This window comes from Rattus norvegicus, chromosome 7 (assembly GCF_036323735.1).
Source record: "Rattus norvegicus strain BN/NHsdMcwi chromosome 7, GRCr8, whole genome shotgun sequence".
Classification (NCBI taxonomy): Eukaryota; Metazoa; Chordata; class Mammalia; order Rodentia; family Muridae; genus Rattus; species Rattus norvegicus.
In genome coordinates this window covers 3,055,464-3,077,427 of record NC_086025.1, presented here as the reverse complement: position 1 = coordinate 3,077,427, position 21,964 = coordinate 3,055,464, and the positions used below count along the sequence as shown (strand labels likewise).

Here is a 21,964-nt window from a genome sequence, read left to right as displayed (position 1 = left end):
AGCTGCCACTATTAATGAAAGAAGCAGACAAGTTGAGTCTGGGTTAGGATCTTAAGTGCACATCTCCCATTGAGTTATTCTTTTTTCATAGGGAAAAGGGAGCTCTGGCTATTTAATGCATGCGTGAAACATAGCAGGTGCTTCTCCTGAACCATCCTGGAATCCAGTTTGAGAAACCCACTGACATCAAACCTGTTCCTCTCTGGCCTCATTATGACCTAAGGATAGTATTCATCAATGATTGTATGTGATAACAACCATGGTAACAGGCATCTTTATATACCTAAGGGACACTCTCTTAACTGATGAAAAATTCGAGTCAAATTTTTTCTTAGATAGGAGCATCATCATTAATATAGAACCACATACATATGGGCTCCAGCAGTCATTGTAACTGAAATGATTTGCTCTCAAACTTATATGCATTTTTTTCTTCCCAGAGCACAGAATTTATCACTCTGACTCAGATGATCAGATTGTGAAAAAGAAAGTCTATCATCATAAACCAGGAAAATTACTAAGCTTTTGTTACTGCATGCATGTACACTATGGCATGCAGGGAAAGATGGATCCTCCCTGAGTTTTCAGAAAGTAATTGGTGCAATCCTATACTAGTAAATGAACTGCATATCTAAAAGATCTAGGACAAAAAGTGGCAAACACACCCAAGAAGAGTAGAAGGGAGGAAATAGTCAAACTCAATGCTGAATTCAATGAAATAGAAACACAGGAAAAGATACAAAGAATCAACAAAAAACAAAGAACTGGTTCTTTAAAAAACTCAATAAGATATATAAACCTTACACAAAGTAACGAAAAGACACAATGATTGTATCCAAGTAACAAAATCAGTAATGGTAAGGGAAAAATAACAACAGAAAATGAGGAAATTCAAAAATCATGTCTCACTATAAAAGCTTATACTCAACAGAAGTGGGAAACCTCGAAAAAAATATGAAATTATAGACAGATACCATGTACAAAGTTAAATCAAGTTCAGTTAAACTATCTACCCAGTTCTATAACATCTAAAAAATAATAGTCCTTATAACCTTCCCTACCAAAATATCCCTGCACATATGAGGGCACTAAGTCTCTAATCTGGAAATTGAGTGTACAAAACATTTTTAAGGCTTTAAAGACAGATGATTTGGATCCAATCCCAGAACTTCTATATGTCTCCAAGCATTTCATCCATAAGATCATGAAAGAAATGTTACTGCAAAAGGTGCGCAACCACTCACTGTAGTGACATGCAATTGCTGTGTAATGTACCTGCCCAAGTTAATGATCCCTACAGCATCAGGCTGATCCACTTGTCTAAGAGCTGTGGTTGCTATCACTATTAGAGAAGTTACCTCTGGATCAGAAACTTAAACTCATGTAGTTGAGCCTCTCCTCAATGGAACACCAGAACCTTGGATTTTTATTGCATGTGTGAAATAGTAACAGGATTTATTTCTGAATCATACTGGAGTCTGGATTGAAAAACCCATCGCCATCAATTCTGCTATGCTCTTACCTGATGTTGACCCAAACATGCTCATCAATGATTGCAAGAGGAAAACAACATGGTCTAAATAATCTGGATAGATGTATTGGACATGCTACATCCTATGACAGTCTCTGATGCAATGCTTTACATGGATGTTAACATCTTCATTAAACATGGAACCAGGTACAAGAGGCTTCGGCAGTTACTGCAAATGAAGTGATACGGACCCAGGACTTAAAGCCAGAATACGTGGTGAGAATCAATATCTGTCATCACATGTAAGAAAAGTTAATATACTTTTGTTACTGCACATATGCATGGTATGATCCAAAGGGAAAGAGGTGACTTCACAGCTTCCAGAAGGACATTAAAATCAAAGAGTAAGTCTTAGCTCTACTGGTGAATATTTGCTTTTGTCCATGTGTTCCTTTGTTAGAAGGCTGAGGATATCAACTTAATGTCTACATTGAGAACAGAGGTTAACAGGACACTGACCTGTCTGCACCAAAATGGCCCAAAGAACAGTGGGATATACTGACATTCTGATAATGTACTGTGATCCACTGTTGCCTGAAACTTCCTTGTATAACCATGAGAAAATTGAGAATGTACAAAGAACAAAAGGAGAGCTTAAGCCCAAAGGTTGGTGGTGGATAGCACAGGAAGGATTGTCCTGCCAGAAAATATTGGTAACTATCTTTAATGAGGCTCCCTGTCTGGGGTCCACAATACTGAGTTGCTCACATTCAATTTGTTGTAACTAGGCTTGATATGCTGGCCCTGTATATCTAAGCAATGTGTCAGGTTTGTAGTAATGTAAATCTAAAACAGTGATACTTCTTTCAGAAGTGGGCATATGTGAGGGGCTGAGACTATGTTTAAGTCTGGGAAACTAAGGTCACTCATTTCTGCCAGATAGTGGAGCTTAAGAGTACATGATTGTTTTTAATGAAGCCTTTTCTGGGTGGGAAGATGTTTTCCTCCATCAGACTGAAAATGCTCAAAAAATAGCTACAAGTTTCTCCTGCTACTGTTACAAGCATTTTACCACTTCCTCAAGATTGTTTCAGATAGTAGCTGAACATTCATAGTCAAAACTGCTTAATTAAAGGTAATTGTAAATGTATAGATGGAAAAATCATTGTGCATGCTGAATTCAGAGTTCTGGTCCCATGAAAACAAAGAAAAGGATGTTACAGGTTACAGAACAAAACTCTCATTAGTGTCGACAAAAGGGTGGATAGGCCTACTACTTACCTTGGACCTATTGTACCACATGCATGGAGGAATTCATCTGCATAATTTTATGTTTGAAATACCTCCTTCATTGTTTCTCAGGTTCACAGGTAAGCAGTTGGTCAAAATCTCTAACCAATTCTCTTTCATTATCCAGGCCCTCTAGTTCTTCATAAAGGCTATTCATTGAACTATCTCAGAGATCCATTAGCCTTCTGACTTCCCCAACCTCCTGCCAGTTCCCATTTTGAGCCTTGTCATTGTGATACTACCTGCTCAACTGGATAGCCAAAGGTAATGAAATCAATTTGGAAAGGATTCACATGATTTTTCCACACTTACACCTCTGTGGTTAGGCATCATTTTACCATGGCTTCTGCAGACCCTTGTCAAAAAGGCAGAAACCCAGATGACAGTGTGTAAGGGAGTTCTCTCAGGCACTTAAGAACACATGAAAATTGAGGTTTCACTAGATCTGAGGCTTTTTCATTACCTATGCATCCTTGTTAGTCTTTGCTACATTATGATTACAGGATCATGGTACAACCGCCAACTAACTCAAACCTGGAACTAGGAATTCAGGAAGGTAGATATTGGAGAAGTGATAGTTGATGAAACCATAGAGCAGCAAATGACAATGTATGTTGAACTTTGCTCACTGATGTCTACTTTAATTTTCTGGTTATATGGGAGATTGTGAAAATGCGGGACTTTAACTTTTTTTTTACTGATGCAAAGGTCAGTTTATTAAGACAAAAAAAGACAATGAAACAGGGAAAACATCTAGGACAGAATGTAAAATGGTGTCTGTTGGATGTGACTGCTCATTTTTAACCTCAGAACTTGGCCTGTGAGAGTTCCAGTCAGCCTTGCTTAGCTCCATAGCGAATTCCAGTCCAGCATTTGCTAAAAACTAAAACCCATCCCAATTAAACAAAAGCCACTGGCTACAAGCAACATGAAAAGCATTTTCTTAAGTAACTAGGTTAATTACCATTATTAATTACCATTGGTTCCAAATTATTGGCTAAATACAACACCTGAACTAACACCATGAAGCACTATATTTATACATAGTGCAAAAAGAGTTTTTGAGGGGCCTTTTTATAGCCATTGTAACTTTGATTTTTGCAAGCACACTCCATATCGGTACCCAGGTCACTGGCTTCACATACAACTTCTACTGACAGTAAAAGTTAAAAGCAACACCTTTACATCCTCGTAATTTCCTGTCATTATCCCTGCTTTGATAAATATACAAGCTTTATTACAAAAATAAAGCAAAACTATTAAAACCAATCTACTATAACCTCAAAATTTGATCAATCTTTAACCAGTTTCCAAAGTCAAGATAAAAAGGCAGGCCTTAACTTATTTCTGGTTCTCACCATATTATTTCTATAATTCTCATATTCTCAAAATACACCAACTTCTAGTCAGTGTCTCCATTAATTTGTAGTCCAGCACTGACTGCAGGGAAGACAAACCTGTCCTTTCAATGTCAAGCTCATCGAGGACAGCGGCCACATCCTGAACCAGCCTACAGTACTTACAGTTCTAGTTTTTCTGAACAAGTCCAGAGGGGAGAGCACTACTTTTTCCTCCTTGGTATAGCACACCTTTCTTCTTGACACCTAAAGCAGGCAGCCTGGAATGCTTCTTTCCTCCCAAGTCTCCTTTCTTTTTCTCTCCCTAACCTGACACACCACCCGTTCTTTTGCCCAATAACCCTTGTTGGACACTTTTTCTCTTTCCTATCTGGCTCATTATCCTCCTCTTGGCAAACTCCTCTTGGTCCTCTTCCCTCATCAGTTTGTTGGTGGCCAGGGTCACCTGCAGATGAGGTTTCTTGCTGTTCATGATTCAAAGTAGCTCCAATTGTTTATTTTTCTGGGTTGTGAAGTCCCCAAAGAGGGCCTGAAGCCTCTTCTTCTTGACAGAGGTCAGGGTGGGCTTTCTCCTTGGGGAGGCACTCCTGGAAGCATCCCACCAAAGCTGTGGAGAACTTAGCCACTTGCATGGTGCGGCCCAGGTAATCCTTACTCTGGCGTCCCATGGGTGCAGGCCGGCTGATCTGGGCATCTGCATCTTGTGCGTAATGGCCAGGTTCTGCAGATGGTTCAGCTCATTCTTGGCCACGCATTCTTTCTTGGCCTGAATCCTCTTGGTGAATTGGTCTTCCATGGAGCCAATGCTCCCAGGCACCTGAGTCAGCCACTCCTTAGTGTCATCCTTGGCGAGCTTGTAACCACAACAATAGCACCACTGGCTACTCAGCCTGTGACACAGGATGTTGGTTCTCTTCTTGGGACGGATGCCCTTAATGCACTCAAACTGCTGAAAGCAGGTGAGAGGCAGTGGATGATGCAGAGGCTTCTGCCAGGCCAGGCCTGTGGCAGGCTCCTGAAAGTACACTACCGCCACCTCATCCACTTGCTCGGTCAGCAGCTGCCACAGCTTGTTCATGAGAAGCTTTGTGTTTATCACTCCAGAGCCCAAAATTTGGCCGCTTGGGAGGGCCAGGCCTGGCACAGCACCATCAGGGTGTTGCTGTCTGAAACCAGCTGGTGGCTCATTTCGAATTCCAGCTCTACCTACTTGTGCAGTAGAATGCACTGGAACTTCTCGCTTCCTCCTGCTCGGCCTTGACCAGCAGCTCCTCCACACTCTGCCCCTCCGTTGCTTTTGCTTGAGGCTCAGTTCCCTCACTTTCAAGGACTTTAATTTTTAAGAATGGACAGAAAGTTTACAATTTCATGTTTGCTCTATCTGAGGACCTATGTTGCCAAGACAATGGAGTTTTCATTGCACAAAATGTGATTGTAAGACAGAGATTTCATGAAAACACATGGATGAGTATATTTCAACCATGTCCCCTCTCAAGGCATACTCAATGAAACAATATACTCCAACTTGCATACATTTAAAGGTGTAGGAAAAAGATATTAGCCTCTAGGAAACAGCAAAATCTGTGGGAATTGGGCAATATATAACATGAATGGACCCTGGTCTATATATTTCAGGGTGAAAAATATCACTCATCCAAGATTTTTGGATCTTTGAGTGTTAAAAAAGATCTTCTACCCATACCAAGCCCTTCACCAACTCCCCCTATCCTTAGCAACTGAATTTTAATGAAATAGTGAGAACTCTCTAGCTCTGGAAGGAGTGTGTGTCAATGAGTGTTCCCTTGCTCAAAAGTGAGTCTCTGAAAAAGGCAGTCCAGAAACTGGTCAGTCTGGGTAGAGGTAGTTAGCAAGTAGGTTATGGCATTTCCCAGTGGCATCATTGGTAGTGTCTTCCCTGGAAATTCTCTTGTATCTAGAAGAACCCTAGAATATTCTGTGAGTTCCCCAGTGTTGTGGTGACACCAAATAACTACCTGTGCACTATCCCTTCAGAGCCTAATGGATTCAGAAGTAGGCATATTCTCCATGTTGATCAGTCTATTTCAGAGGGAGAATCATATACATGCAGAGACCAGAACAAGGCAAAATGAGGCCAACCTTTCATGTTGAAGAACAAGACTAAGGAAATGGTCCTGGGGAAGGCCCAATGTACTGGGCATGGCTAGGGCAGCTTCCTGGAGGTGGTTGGCCTGAGCTGGTCCTTCCAGGAGTAGGACTTATGATTTGGAGCCTCAGTTTTCCTAAATGGCCAACTCAGACTCAACAATTTCTGATCAGTATTTTGACAGAGAGCCAAGAATTTATATATGTCAAGCGTCTTTCCTTGGAGCTCTTTAATGTCATGGGGAATGTCAAAGAATACCAGAGTGAGCCTCTATAAGTATAACAAAATGTCTCTCTCAGGATAGGCTATTGAAACACTTCATTCTCAGCAGTGTCCTGTAGGTTACATGGGTAATTGATGCCAAGAGGGATACTCTCCTGGTCATATATCAAGGTCTCAGTTACTTTGTACTTGAACACACATCATTAGGGCTTCAAGATGGCAAGCAGTTTGGACTCAAGGACTTAACAGCCTCACATCAGACATTAGCTGACAATGTCCTCCAGTTCTTGTTTGGGCTAGCTTTTGCATTTCGGTGCCAGAGGAATGGCATTAGGAAATGTGGTATATGTCTCTGGTGGCATATGTCATCATATGGCTATCATGGTGGGGAACAGGGACATAGCTGAATTTGGTTTAAAGATAGCTTTCTTACTCTGTCAGGGATTCACTGTGTCTCTAGAACTGTTCATCCTCAGATTTCTGTTTTAGACTAAGCATAGTTTTTCCTGGCACTATATGCCTCTCTCATATATGCCAGTTTACTTGTGTTTATCTACCTATAGAGTTTGCACAAAAGGCATCCTCCCAACCCTGCATGACCCCTTATGAGGAGAGAATGAAGTGTTTGGGGAACCTGAAAATTGCTCTCTACAAGATGCAAAATGAGAGAGAACTCTGGGGAATTCTTTCTTTTTAGCTCAGAAAAGCAACAGGTATTCACAATGCAAGTTCTTTGTTGACTGTCTTGAGATGTCTGTTAAGTCCATATTTCGTCACATCACAGTAGGCTACAACTCCAGGGTATCCACATAGTGAAAATCATTTTCCTGACTGCATCTTAAACACAGAATGTGAAGTTCAGATAGGAGTGAGATGGGGGCACAGGCTATTTTGATTCCTCCAAAAGTAAATCAAAGCCTGTGGCCTGAATCACAGTCTGGGAATAAGAATAGTAATGTGCAAGATCTCACTGTATGTTTAAAAAAGCCTGGACGGGTGTTGGCTTGTGGAAATTTCTAGGTGATCTATTTATGACCAATCATTGTTATAATTGATGTGGAAGTACTTTGGGTTCAATTGGCCCTCTGTAAAGCTAAAGAAGCATAATCCCACTTGCTGCCTCTCATTGTGTGACTGTATTGCAACAGGTTATCACTGTTTTTCTCTGATTTTGTTCATTGTAATTTGAGATAATGCCACATCATTGTATTTATTTGGCATTCTAATTTTATATGAGTGTAGGGGGTGGGGGGTGTTTGAAAGTGTTTGTGTGTATCCCTTAAGATCTGGGGATTCTATGGCCTTGATTTTGCTTGAGAATTAGCCTGACTCAATTTCCATGGCATGATAGTGATCAGGCTGAGAGCCTCACTTTGAGCAGTACAATATTTGACCCCTGCTCACATTGAAGGCACATTGGAATCTCCTGGTGTGTGTTATAAATTCTTTTCCCTGATTATGTTCCTTTAGGTTTTCAAGTAGCAATAAATTCTAGGAGTAAAAATTCTCACGTAAGTACAGGAGAATAGTCTTCACAGGTTTAAGTTGGATCCTGGTCTGAGGCAGAGGGTCCTACAATGTTCTTTAAAACCTAGTCTATTCTTTCAAGACCCCTTAGGGAGCTCAAGCAGATCAGCTCCCTCTCTTTCATTGCTGGCTGTGCTGTCCCTGTGTCCCTTATAAGTTTAATAAGTGACAAAAAGATCCAGAACTAGGGAGTAAGGTTGTGGCATGTCCTAGGCTGAGGTAGTTGAGGATTCAGCCTGAATTTATGTAATCCTTGAATCCTTAGTTCAGAAAGTTATTTGATCCTTGAACCATGCCCTACCACAGGAACAACTTTGAGTCCTAGATGCTCATGATGCAACACCAGCAAGTGATGACTGATATGCAGAAAATGTGCCAGCAGATCAATGAAGGCTTGTCCAAGTCCAACTCACGGCACAAAATTGATGATACGGGTGAGGGACTAACAGAGTTTGGACCCCAGCACTAGGCACGTAATGTGTCAGCCCATTCTTATCTTTGAACTAAAGTGAGGATCAGGTTCTATAGTGTTTGATGTGTACCAGGAAGCCAGCCTCTAAGGAAGGCTCTAGGATTTTTAACTTTTATAGATAGTTTGACCAAATGTAAAGAAGCAGTGAACTTCTCCAATCGTTGTCTTTCCCACCTAAAAATTCTGTAGATAGAAAAGATGTGCACAGTGATGGAGCTATCAAGAAATCTTGATCCTCTGAGGCTCTGACAGGATATATATATATATATATATATATATATATATATATATATATTCCATGAGACACATAGAAAGATTGTATACCTTTTGTCTCTATTCTCGTCTCTCAGTGTGTATTTGCCTTCAAGTGACTTTTTAAAAAATGAACATATAAGCACACATAGGGATGATATTCTCTTCTTGGACAAACTTGAATCTTTGGTGTCAGTCAATGAGAAGTACCCTGAGTCTTCTGGAATGTTGCTCTTTTCATGATTTGACCTGTCTCTAGGTTATGCTCCATGGCTACTATGGACTTGGGCTATAATCTAAGGCTGTCTTTGGATCAGGGCCCTAGAAGGAATAATGTACTTGGAGAGGGGGAAAGAGCTTGGATTCTTGCTGGGATTCACCATTTTTTGTTTGTGGCTTAGTCTCAGGTATTGCTTCCTCCTAAGTGAGTCTATTCAGCTGAAGCACAATGCCAAAAAAGCATGAAATGAGAACAGAGTATTTCCATGGGATCAGAATACACTGGAAGAGTCCATTAAAGAAACAACGAGGCTCTGTGTGGAATCCAGTATGAAAATCTATGATGCATTTAACAAGCAGCATCAGGTAGGATGAATGAAGCATCAAGGGCAGGTTGTCCTGATATCTAACCATAATCCCAGTCAAACCAATTTAACCACTCTCCAAATTATCCAGACACTCTCCTAGGTCTCATCCAGTTATTCATTTCTTTGACCATTTACAAAACTTTCTGTGGTGTTAGCCACATGCAAGAAACTGGAAGACTGACAACCAAATCCTCCTGCTCTACTAGAGACTGTATTTCCTTAAGGGGGATTTGTTGATAACACATTGCACACTTACATGCCATTATGCTAGAGGGATGCCATGTGGTAGCCTCCTTTGTAGTGCACAGAACTAATTAGAGTTCAATTAAATTGCCGAAAGAATGGCTAACATTGTCAGTTTTAATGGGGATTGTGTCCTTTCTCTCCTTTTCCTGTACATTACAAGATGGTACCTTCTAACTGCCCAAATCATGGTTTATAGTGATAGAGCTTTAGAGGAAGTTTGTCAGTCCTGTTTTATGTCAATGTTCTAGAGTTCTTTCCTGTAGCTTATATCTAGACCTGACTAGATGAACAAGGATGTAAGAAAGGCTTCTCTCAGGGTGAGGGTTTGTGTGAGATATGTGAGGATTGGAGGGAAACAGTTGTCCAACTCTCTGAAGCTAGTGTGCTCAAGAAGTGTGTTCCTTATACAGGTTTACATTATAAGGGATGAATAGCATTGCATAAGCTCCCACTTGAAACATTTCCTTTGCCTAATCTGTATTCAACAACTGTTGCTCCAGCATGATGTCCTCCTCTGCCACTCCCAACCTCGACCAGCAAGGAAGACATGACAAGAGGAGATCTTCTTCAAGCAGTTTACTCAGGAAACTTGATACAATCTTCTGACCCCAGGGAGCCCCCGCACCACACTTAAATAGCTAGCGCTGGCCAATCCTAGCAAGCCATGTGGGTCATGCAGATAGGCTGTCACTATGCGGAAGCTAGCAGGCCAGGCAGGCATAGCCAAATAAGGACTTGTTTACTAAAAGGAGCGCTCACTGTTGGGAGGGTGGAAGGCAGAAACCAGCGCCATCTTTGAGGCACGGCATGTCGCAGCTCCCTACACTCCTCACTCTTTCCTGCTTTTCACTTATAATTTCTGTTTTTGTGTCTGTGAGCACTGATATGTGTGAGCATGTTTATGGCTATGGTGGATATTTGTACATTGGGAGTTGCTTGTTTTAAGTGTGTTTGATATGGGTGCTGATATGGTGTGTGTATATGTGTATGTGTTTGTGCATGTGTGTGTGTGTGTGTGTGTGTGTGTGTGTGTATGTGAGGTCATGAACTGTTGGTTTCTGAACACACACACAGACATAAATATATAAATATATATGTATATACACATATATACATATAAATGTGTATAAGTCTATATGCACATATATACAAACATGTAATATAGATATATAGATATTCATAAGAACAAGAGGAAGCAAAATGTATCCATTCATATTTTAAACTGTTCTTAATGGGATCTTGATCACTATTGAAACTATTTATAGTAGGAAAATTATTCATCAACATTGACATTACTTGGAGCAAAACACAGGAGTGGGGTACAGGGATGTGAGGAGAGGCTATGCAAAATCCATGTACCTGAGTGTTGAAACTGCTGACTAAAGGCTGTTCTGCCTTCTTTGCTTTTGGTGTATAGTGAGTGAACTCTGAAAGGTCATGTGGCTTGTTGTATCTTCTCAACATTCTAGTTAATTTAATCATTACCTGCAACCACTTTCTTTCCAGATTGGCCTAAACATGGCTCAATACACCTTGACTTTGAAGTTTGGCCTGGAATTTGTTATTTGAAAGATTAATTTGCTTATATTTGAATCTGCAACCAGAAGATGTCCAGGAGTTATGCTGAGGGGTAATCATATCTTTGCCTCAGACAGAACCTTAGGCTCAAAATAGTCTAAAGCAGTTATCTTGTGTTGGGTCTGTGGCACTATTGACTATTGTCATTCAAAATCATTTGATCTGAGTGAAAATCATCTTTAAGGAGGGTTTACAAAAGTGATTACCCTCAGACATTGCTGGGGTTGTGAGATGGGTAGCCCTGTGAGAAGCCATGTACAACTCTTCTGAAAGTTCAACATTTTGACGCAGGGATTCTAGAACAAGAAGTAGATGTAAGTAGAGAAACTGTGTTAAATTAGTGTTGTAGTGGTCCACCTCAGCGCAGCCCTAAAGTAGAATTATCCAGATGTCTGTGAGTCAGAAAGTGAAAAGGTACAATGTTTTCCAGTCCTTCCTTGGAGTATTGCTGAGTTTGATGGTACATGCCACCATATGCCATTGAATTAGTAAGCCTTATCTTACTTATCTGACAGTATCCCATTACAAGTCAAAGAGTTCTACTTTGGATTGTGGTTAAGATTTCCTAGTTGTTTGTGTAATAGTTGTGGTTCCCGTGTCAGGTAGGGTATGGTAAAGGGAGCTCCTACTAGAAAATGCTGCTCACTTTGCATCCATTGGGAAACAGTGAGCAAGAGGATGGAAGAGGCTCATCTGCTACAACCCAGTGTTCTATTCCCTGATATTAAGCCTACTGTGCACAGCCTCGTTAACTTGCTAAGCAGGCTTGGCTAACAGGCCAAGATGCCATATTTCTAACTTCTGATTTTCAGGGGAATGCATTTTATTGACTGAGCTGTCTTTAGGCTCTGCTCACTATGTACTTATCCCATTCAAAGTTTTTTTTTTTTATTTTCTTATGCAACATTAGTAACCTGGGAGATCTCTTATATTACCATTAACTGGGAAACCAACCGCATTCTACAAATTACTCTGCTTGTATGTGTGAATAAATGCATTTGGGTGTGTTCAAAAGTGTGTATGTCTGGGTGTCTGTCTGTCTGTCTGTCTGTCTATCTGTCTGTCTGTGTGTCTGTATATATGCATGCCTCCATGAACAATATAATCTTCTAATGACTAGGATGAGGAGAGAATATAAGAAAGGCCACACACACACCCCTGAAGCAGAAAGAACTGGTCACTGAGCAAAAGGCCTTGGCTGAGAAGATGCAGCATCATTTTGATGTCACTGAGATGAATTAAAATCACAGGATGGGAGGACCAGTGTAGATTACCTGTACTTGTAAACTGTCTTTTTGTGTATCTGACTTTCTACATAGTTCTCAGCATCTCTTAGGTAGGAGCACCTCAGAATATTGTTCTGGTCTATTTTAAAAGAAATTCTGTCCATGAAGTATATGTGATCCATAGAGATTCTGGCTATTGTGTACTCATCCCTCCTCTCTGAGCTCTTTAGTATCTCTCTCTGAGCCCATTGCCTTTAAGTCTCCCCACAAATAGTTTTATGATACCCATAAACAAAGGAGGGATGTAGTTTCTTTTCTGCATGAGCATCTCCTTGACACATCAATGCCTCCCCTTGGGAAGATTTCTCTGCAGCATATTCTTGCTGATTATAATATCCCTCAAGTGTGCATGTACTTCTTGAGATATTGTTTCTCTTTGCAGATATTGAAGTTGTCAAGTGGAACCCAGTCAGATTTTGTACTGGAGGAATAATAATAGCCTTCATATTAGTGATTGCCAGGCATCCAAGGCCTTCCTATTGTTTTCTAGTTTGTTCATATTTCTCCTCAACTGACATTGAGACATTGCAAAATGATATTACAATATAATATATATGGAAGATTAGAGTAATGTGCTGTTCACAGTTAGATTTCTAGTAGTTTTTAAAAGCTGAGAAAATATGCAGGCCTGTGGGATCTCTTACCCTTCTCTCTTGGGCATGAAAGAATGACCTCAGATGAAAGATCATACTGCATTATCCTGCTGAATTGTGCTGTGTTGTATGGGATAAATAACATGGCAGGTCCTCACCAGGCCTTTTCCACCCCTAGGTCTGAAATACTCCAGGAGAAGCTTGCACAGTTCACAGACCAGGACTACAGCTCTCAGAGCAGAACTATCCACCAGGAGCACTGAGTGTACAGAGAATGACAACACCTCATGCATATCAATCCTCATGACAATAGGAAACTTAGGCTGCATTTGAAAGACCTTGAGATATCGCATGGAATATGCCTCATGTTTAACCTTTGGTGGACTTGTCCATCAATGACCAACCAACACAAATGAGGCATGTCTACATTCATCTTGAAAGAGATTTTTTTTACCATCTTGCCTGCCATTTTGCTTTTTACAAGGTCATCAACAGGCTGTAGGTGTATGTTGCAAAATCTGCAGCAATTGAATGCTGCCTAACTTACCTGCTGTATTTGGTTTTTGGTTTGAAGTTTGATTGCTTTATGTGTTTGGTTTTCTTTGTTTACATTTGAAATTTTGTTATTTATTTGTTAACTTTTTGTTTTTTTTTAATTAATACTCTATATTCCTAAGGCTGTATACATTGAACTCATTGACTCCCCACTTTAAGATGTGGTTGAATAGATTAATGTGTGCCTATAAATAAAAATGTGACCTCTAAACATTCACTCAAAAGAACCTCCTGAATCACGTGTGATTCTTCCTCCTGTAAAAGCATAAATAAAAGGCTACAGTAGTTTTCTGCAAGTCTCATGCAGCTTATGCTTCATCATCAATTCACAGCCAGCCAGAGCTGCGCAGGAAATTGTGCTCTTGATGTAAATAGTGTGTCATGCTCTGTGGATCCCACCTTCGTGGTGAAAAATATTCTTGCTGTATCCTTGTGCTCATAAATTTAGCTACCTTTATAATGACAAACAAAGGAGAAACGCGGAAGTATTTCTCTAATGTATTAGAAGAAATAAAATCATTCAGTATGGGAATATAAAAAGAGATCAGGAAACACAGAGCTGTATGCCTGTGGATTACTTGAAATATAGCATTAGCTGTGACAGAAGATTTAATGAATTCCACCAATTTTGTAGGAATGAATATTTTTATTATTACTATTGTTGGTTTGTTTTTTGTTACTCTTAATATTGATATTTTTGCTGAGTTCTTTTCAATATGTACCATAGCTTCTTTTGGGGGTGGGAGAGGTGTTTGGGTTTTGAATTATTTCCTTTCTGCAATTTTTAGTGGACTTTTTATCTGTATCTCAAATGTATCTCTTCCCACTTTCAATAAAAACCCCTATTCTTTTCTCACAAAACCTGCCTCCATGAGGGTGCTACCAACCTCTCCACCTCCCGATGTTTATTTGCATGCAATTCTGGCTGTGCACAGCAGAGGGCAGTGAACTTTACCTGAACCTGAAGTGACAGAGGATTGTTAATTGCCTTTTAGGTCCTCTGGTATTCAAATTCTCAAACAGACTAGTCATAACTCCAGTACCTGTCCTGGACTATTATTTTCCATTTGTGGTGCATTAGTTGGACTGGATCCCACCCAAACAAAGGGAGACATTTCTTGAGACCTGTAGAGACACATACAGGAGTAATCATGCTAATGGTATATGGCATCAATGTAGGGCATTAGTGGGTTCCGGATCATGCCTCAGCATCTCTGCATTGTCTCTCACATCTCATCCTGGAAGGCAATGCAGATTGAGGCCCATTATATGAAATGAAGAATTGAGGAACTCTCCTGGGAGTGGCGCTGGGTGAGTAAATCATGTTAAAGCACTGTTAAGGGCAAGCTTCAGACTTCGAGATATGGAGCCTACAGCAGAGACCACTCATCTCTGATGGAGACTGTTTGTTTTCTAGACTAGGAAATGGGAGTGTTGGTAGTTGTTGCCCTTTTACCACATTAGATCTCACACTATAATACGAAGTATTTTTCCCTGATAAATAAGTGATTTCTGTGAAGTTCCACTAATGATGTGACTTTCAAGAACATATGTCAAAGACATGCTGCTTGGAGGAAGGAATTGAATAGTTCTATAGATTTCTGCTATCAAACCAAGGTCAAAACAAATCTACTCTTTATGAGTAACAGAGAAATATACACAAAGTACCCCCTTGCAGATACAAAGCTACTTCAGTACCATGCCTGAGGTGATAAGAGTGTGAGCTTTCTCAGCAAGTCCAGGATTTGTCTCCAACTCTACAAACCTGAGCTCCTTCCCTAAGACCCATGTGCATTAAGGAAAAAACAAACCTGCAACACACTGTCTTCTGATTTTAAGGTTTTTTGGAGATGCAAAGTCTTAGCCTACAGAAACTAAGACATCTAGTTAATATTCCTATCTTATGCTCCATTCCCTCCATCTGATGTAATCATGAAGATGTATTAGTTTGTGTTTAACTTGAGGGATTTCATTGCCTATTTATTTTTTGTTGCCTAGAAGCTATAGAAACTAGGAAGGCCTGCAGCAGAGCATTTCATCTCATGAAAAAAAATGGCTTAAGGGGATGTGATCACTGAGATTATGTGACTTGCCTTTTTTTTGATTTTTTGTTTACATTTAAATGTTATCCCCATTTCTGGTTTCCCCTCCAGAAACCTGATATTGCAGCCCCCCCCCACCTTGCTGCTATGAGGGTGATCCCTCTCCTACCCACCCACTTGCTCCTTTCTGCCACCCTGATATTCCTCTACTCTAAGGCACTGATCTTTGAGAGGACCAAGGGTCTTTCCTCCTGTTGATGTCAGGTAAGACTATCCTCTGCTACCTATGCAGAACAGATGGAGCCAAAAGTCCACCTCTATGTTCTCTTGCAGTGGTTTATTCCTGAGGAATTCTGGGTTATCTGTTCTTTTGATATTGTGTTCTTCTTATGGTGTTGCAAACACCTTCAGCTTCTTCAGTCCTTTCTCTAATTTCCCATTGGGGACCCAGTTCCCAGTTCAGTGATTGGCTGCAAGCATCTGCCTCTGTTTTTGACAAGCAGACAGCTATTTCAGGCTCCTCTCAGCATCCACTTCTTGGTATCTGCAATTTTGCCTGGGTTTGGTGTCTGCCACAGAACACCCAGGGAAGAGTATCAGCAAAGGTACCAAGGCTTGTATTTCAGGTAGAGAACAGATTCGGCAACAGACAGACACAAACTTGAGGTGTGTGTTGGTGCAAAAAGCTTTACTTCTTGGCATGGATTTAAGCAGTTAGAACAGGTACATCATAATTGGCAATCATCCAGCTCTTATTCATAACCCCACCAAATGTCCCTTGCAAGGAGGAAAGCTTAACATAGAGTCTAGGAAACAATTCTCAGCTGCAAACAATAGTCTAGAAAACTGCAGTTATACTTCCAGACTTGTGGGCACCAGATATGCATTCAACCTTTACCTTTGCTTTAATAAAGTTTAAACTCTATATTTATGGCCCCTCATAATAATATGGAAACTTTTCTAACCATTCTATAATTTCTTTCATTTCTTGTTCAATGTTAGTATCTCTTTTCCTTCTAGTTAACTCTTGATAAGTTTGCTCAACTTGCTGGAACTTATCCATGATATTTCTAAAAGAGTCACTACTATTCTGAATCATGCTAAACAAAACTTTTCCAAATGGGGGAAAAGACTTTTTTGGAACAGTCATGTTCTTAATAGCTGCAATTAATTTCTCTCCTGTTTGCTGGGAACTAATGGGTGCACCAGTTGAGTTCATCGCAGCCATTGAGTTCATCAGGATCATGACGGTGTGAGACATTTCTGTCTCTGAACTTTAACTTCCTGAAACATATAAACGTACATGACCATCTTTCCACACTGCTATAGTCTTAAAATCAGATATTGTTGACAGGCTTAAAGTTGCTAAGGTCACCAAGGCTAGAACACAGAAGGCACCTACACCTCAAGCATAGACCCTAGTCATCATATCTTTTTGTAGGGAGACTGCCAGAGACCTCCAGGAGGCCAAGCCATTCCAGGCACATACCCCTGTTCTGGATAGAAATGAAGCACAAGAGCTTCATGTAACACAGACTCCACTGGGGTGGGTGTGGCAGGTGTCTGTATAAAGGTTGGATTCCCCAGTTGGGTCACTCTCTGGATGGACTTTCCTTCACTTTTTGCTACATATGTTGTCCCCAGATATACCCCTGTGAGGATTTTGTTCTCCTTTCTAAGAAGATCTGAAGCACACACCCTTTGGTCTTCCTATTTCTTGAGCTTCATATGGTTCATGGATTGTATCTTGGGAGTTTTGCACTTTTGGGCTTATGTCTCCTTATCAGTGAGTTCATACCAAGTGTGTTCTTTTGTGATTGGGTTACCACAGTGAGGATGATAGCTGTGAGTTCGATCCATTTGCCTAAGAATTTTATGAAGTCATTGTTTTCAATGAACTGGGACTCTTATGAGACAAGCAATGCTCTAAGTGGTCCTCACTAGATAGCTCATGTAGTAGTCAGGAATACCCAACAGAATTTGTACGATGAAACTCTCTGTACACATAAAGGGGATTTTTTGGTAATATTTCAGGAATTTGGAACAGTTAATTCAGCAATGGCATTTTATGAATGGAGAGTTCAAGAATCCAGGGTCTGCTCAGTGCATGAGGAGCCTGATGTCTCAACTTGTGCTCAGTATGTACTGGAATCCTGAATAATTTGCTCTGCATATATTTGAAAATATGGACATGATATTAAGGTGACAACAAGCAGAATACTACTAACAGCTTCTTTATTCCAGTCCTAATTTAGGCTTCCAGAAGAAGGAATGGTCCAGATTATAACTGGGTAAAGTTTATGGTTTAAAGGTATAATTTCCTACCTCACAGATTTACACTGAATTAAGCAGAAATCCCTCACAGCTGTTCCCTCTATTTATTGTTTGAGTTAGTCCAAGTTGAAAACCAAGAATAGCAATCATAATCATATTCTGTGCTTCAATAATATTCTTGAGCACTTGTTACACTGAAAGATCAAAAATAGAAATGTAATGAAAAGATACATATAGTTTTCTCTAGACCTCCCGGTTATGATGACTTGTAAGGGGCTCTTTATGACCATAGATTCTTCAAATAATGTCTAAATAACTTATCTCATTTTTTGAGAGACATCAGGAAGAGTAAGAAAACAATTTCAAAAAGGCTGTTCTTTCCCTAAAAGTATGGATTGAAATTCAAATATTTATAATCTATCTAATAGTCTTTATTCCTGAAAAGAAGATAAGAGAGGGTAGTCTTTAAACAAAAAATTAAAAAATGCCCAAAAGAGCAAACACATAGGACCTGACAGAAAGAGTTTGAGTCAGGCCATTAGATTTTGGTCTTGAATTACTCCAGATCACTTTTTGATCATTCCATACATTGTGAAATGGAAAATCTTTCCTCCCTTAAACAGGAGAAACCAGGGAAAAGCACCATGTGCTCTTGTTTGTAAAGAACAAGTAGAAGCATCCAATTACTTTCAAAGCAAAGATACTTTATTTTATGATTTAAGTTTCTCCAGGTGTCAGAGAAGCAGGGTTGGAGGCAGCAATACTAGGAAACCAGAACAAGAAATCTTCCATTTACATAAGCCTTTGAGGTTTCTCAGAACATTAGTTTCAACATTAGTTTCAACATTAGTCTCTATGTAGGATTACTTCTGGCTAATTTATAGACTTCTTTGCATTTTAAGTATTTTAATCCACAATATTTTAATATATTTTTTCAAACTATTGTTAGGGGAATTTTTCCGAGATTTTTTTCACAATATTTTTTTTTACTGGTAAAAAGGAAGGCTAAGATCTTTTGTATGTTCATACTGTATTCTGCATTTAATAATGTATTCATCAGTCTTAAGAGACTGTGATACATTTTTAGAGTTTTTAATATAGTATCACAGCATCTGCAAATGAGAACATTTTGACTTCTCCATTTTTCATTTATATTCCATCTGTCTTTTTCAGTTGTTACATTGTTGTAGCTAAGAATACAAATACTGTACTTCACAGGTATGAAAACAGTGTATATTCTTGTCTTATTCCTGATTGTATGGAACTGCTTTGCGTTTTTCACTCTTTAGCATGATGCGAGCTTTGGGCTTGCCGCACCTTGCCTTTATTATATTGACTTATATCCTCTATAGCTATAGCTTTTCCAGGACTTCTGTCATGAATGAATGTTGGGTTTTGTTACAGGCCAATTTTCTTTTTGCACCTAATAAGATGATGGTGTCTTTTGTGCCTTTAATTATTTTATGTAGTAGAATACATTAGTTGATATATGTATGTTAAATCAAACTTGTATGTCTGGGATTAAGAAAGCTTACCTAGGGATTTTATTGAGAATATGTGTGTATAGGTGGAAATTATTCTGCAATACTCTCTCTTCCTTTCTTTCTATGTCACTTTTCTCTAATTCTATCTCCCTCTCTCTTTCGCTTCCCATTTGCCTCTTTTTCCCCGACTCATTCTCTCTCCTTTATTTTCCTCTGCAAAGCATTGCATAATACCAGATCCAAAATACAATTTTAATGTATGCAATCCTTTTGTCTACTTTATGGAATTGTCTAAGAAACTTTAAAATCTCTTTAAATGTCTAATCAAATTGTAAAAATGAATACATGATGTCCTATGATCTTTTAGGTGGGAGATTTTAAGTACCTGCCTCTATGTCATCTGTTAGTATGGCACTGTTTAAATTATGCACTTTGAGCTACTTTAATAGTGCTATATCAAATACATCCAATAAATAATGAGTACTTTAAAAGAATATTCTAGATTTGGGACTATAAATATAAAAAGACTTTTGTTTTCTCCATGTCTCCTTTATTCTCTTTAATTTTATTAATTGCACCCTTTCTTTTACTTAACTTGGCCAGAGGATATGACAATCTTTCTAATATATCCAAGAACTAACTCTTACTTTCATTAATTATATTTTGTCCTCATTTTATTGATTTCAGCCTTGATGAGTTGGATATACATGTTATACCCCTTCCAGAAAGCTCAAAGGCCACCCTGAAAGATGGGGCAAAAAGACTGTAGGTGCCCAAATTGAGGGGGTACCAGAGGGGAAAAGTGTCTTCTGGATAAGAGGAGTGCTGCCTTCATGACACATAGCCGCTGTGGTTCCTGGCAGAGCTTCAAGCCAGTCAACAGTCAAGAATGCAGTGAAAAGGTCTGAGAGCTCATACTCCTTACTGACATATTATTCACATTTAGTGTCTTCTGTTTGAGGGTTCAAACAATTTTAAGGGTTTATCATGGGGTTATTAAAGAGTAATTTAAGTAGAAGATATACAAACATAGGTTTCAAAGAAATAGAGAGTGATTTGGATGGAATAAATGGGAGAATTATCATCAAAATACATTGGCAGAAATTCTCAAACAATAAAACATTTAAAGTATATTCCTCCTCAATATTATGGACATAGAGAATGTTATATTATATAGGGATGTTTCATTAAGTCACTTTAATGAATTCAGTTATTTGTCAATACTGCGAGTTCAATTAGAGAGCATTATGTAATTTGTCATTAATAATTTTATGACCATTTATGGAAATAGTAAATATTATTTCCATGTACACATTCAACAATGGGCTTATATGAAACATATTTGAAAAACTAAAACATTATATATCAAGAGAAAAATAAATCAAATGGGCTACATATATAAGCATAATATTCACAATTGAAAAAACTCAAATGACTTAGAAATTCTTAATAAATATTTATAATCCTTGTACATTACAGAAATGCAAATCAAAATTATTCTGAGATATTTTTTCATACCTTTCAGAATAATTTACTTTTTTGGGGTTTTTTTTTGGTTCTTTTTTTTTTCAGAATAATTTAGTTTAATAACACATAAGAGAACTCACATTTACTGGGTTATAGAACAAGGGGAACATTTAGATTCCCTGGTGGCAATGCAAATTTCTTTAGCAACTTTGGAAATCAGTGTGTTGTTTCTTCAGAAGGTGTCAATGGGTATACCTCAAGATATAACTCCAGGGCATGTATCCAAATGTTGATTCATTCTAGTATAGAGACCTTTGCTCCACCATGTCCAGTGAAGCTCTATTATAATATTCAGAATATGGAAATATTCAAGTTGTCTATCAAGACAAGAGTGCATAAAGAAAATGTGGCACATTTACAGATTGTATTGCTGCTCAATAACTACAAAAGGAAAAAGGAAAGCATGTAATTGTCAGGACAATGAATGTGTCTTGTAAAAGTCATCCTGGATGAAGTTATCCAGACCAAAAAGGACAGATGGGATACATATTCACTTTAATATAACTGTTAATTCTTCAATCTGTGTAACTCTATGATCAGTTTAGTGTAAGAGACTAGGGAAGTGGGCCAGACTGTCCTCATTTTGGGAAGTACAAATTTACTCATGGATTGCTGAGGGACACTGTCAGGAAAAGGAATGTCAAATGTGAAGAGACATGAAAGAAGGTGAGAGTGGAGGGAATATAGAGAGGAACAGGTAAAATTGAGTGACGTTTGAGGCATTGAATGGAAGCCTAATGGAAAAGAAATACAAATTATTTTTACAAAATTTTTATAAAGGTAACTATGTATTTATTATAAGTGCAAGGACAGAAGATAAAATATTGATTGAGTTCATCTATGTGAAAGTTCAATAACAAGTAAGTCACAAAAATTTTGGAGTTTAATTTTCAGAAAATCTATGTCACACATAATGAGTATCTGGTCCTTATGGAGACATATGTGAATAGCTCTGTTGGAAACATAAATGTATTATATTAAAAACATATACATAAATTCACTTATTTGTTTACATTGCAAATGTCATCCCCCAAACTTGTCTTTCTTCCATGAATTCCCCAGGTCATTCCGATCC

At 38.9% G+C, this 21,964-nt stretch overlaps 1 pseudogene; it reads right to left on the bottom strand.

Annotated features, from left to right (window-relative positions):
- Positions 1–4,288: 4,288 nt before the first annotated feature.
- On the bottom strand, positions 4,289–9,567 carry Rrs1-ps12 (ribosome biogenesis regulator 1 homolog, pseudogene 12; annotated as a pseudogene).
- Positions 9,568–21,964: the final 12,397 nt, after the last annotated feature.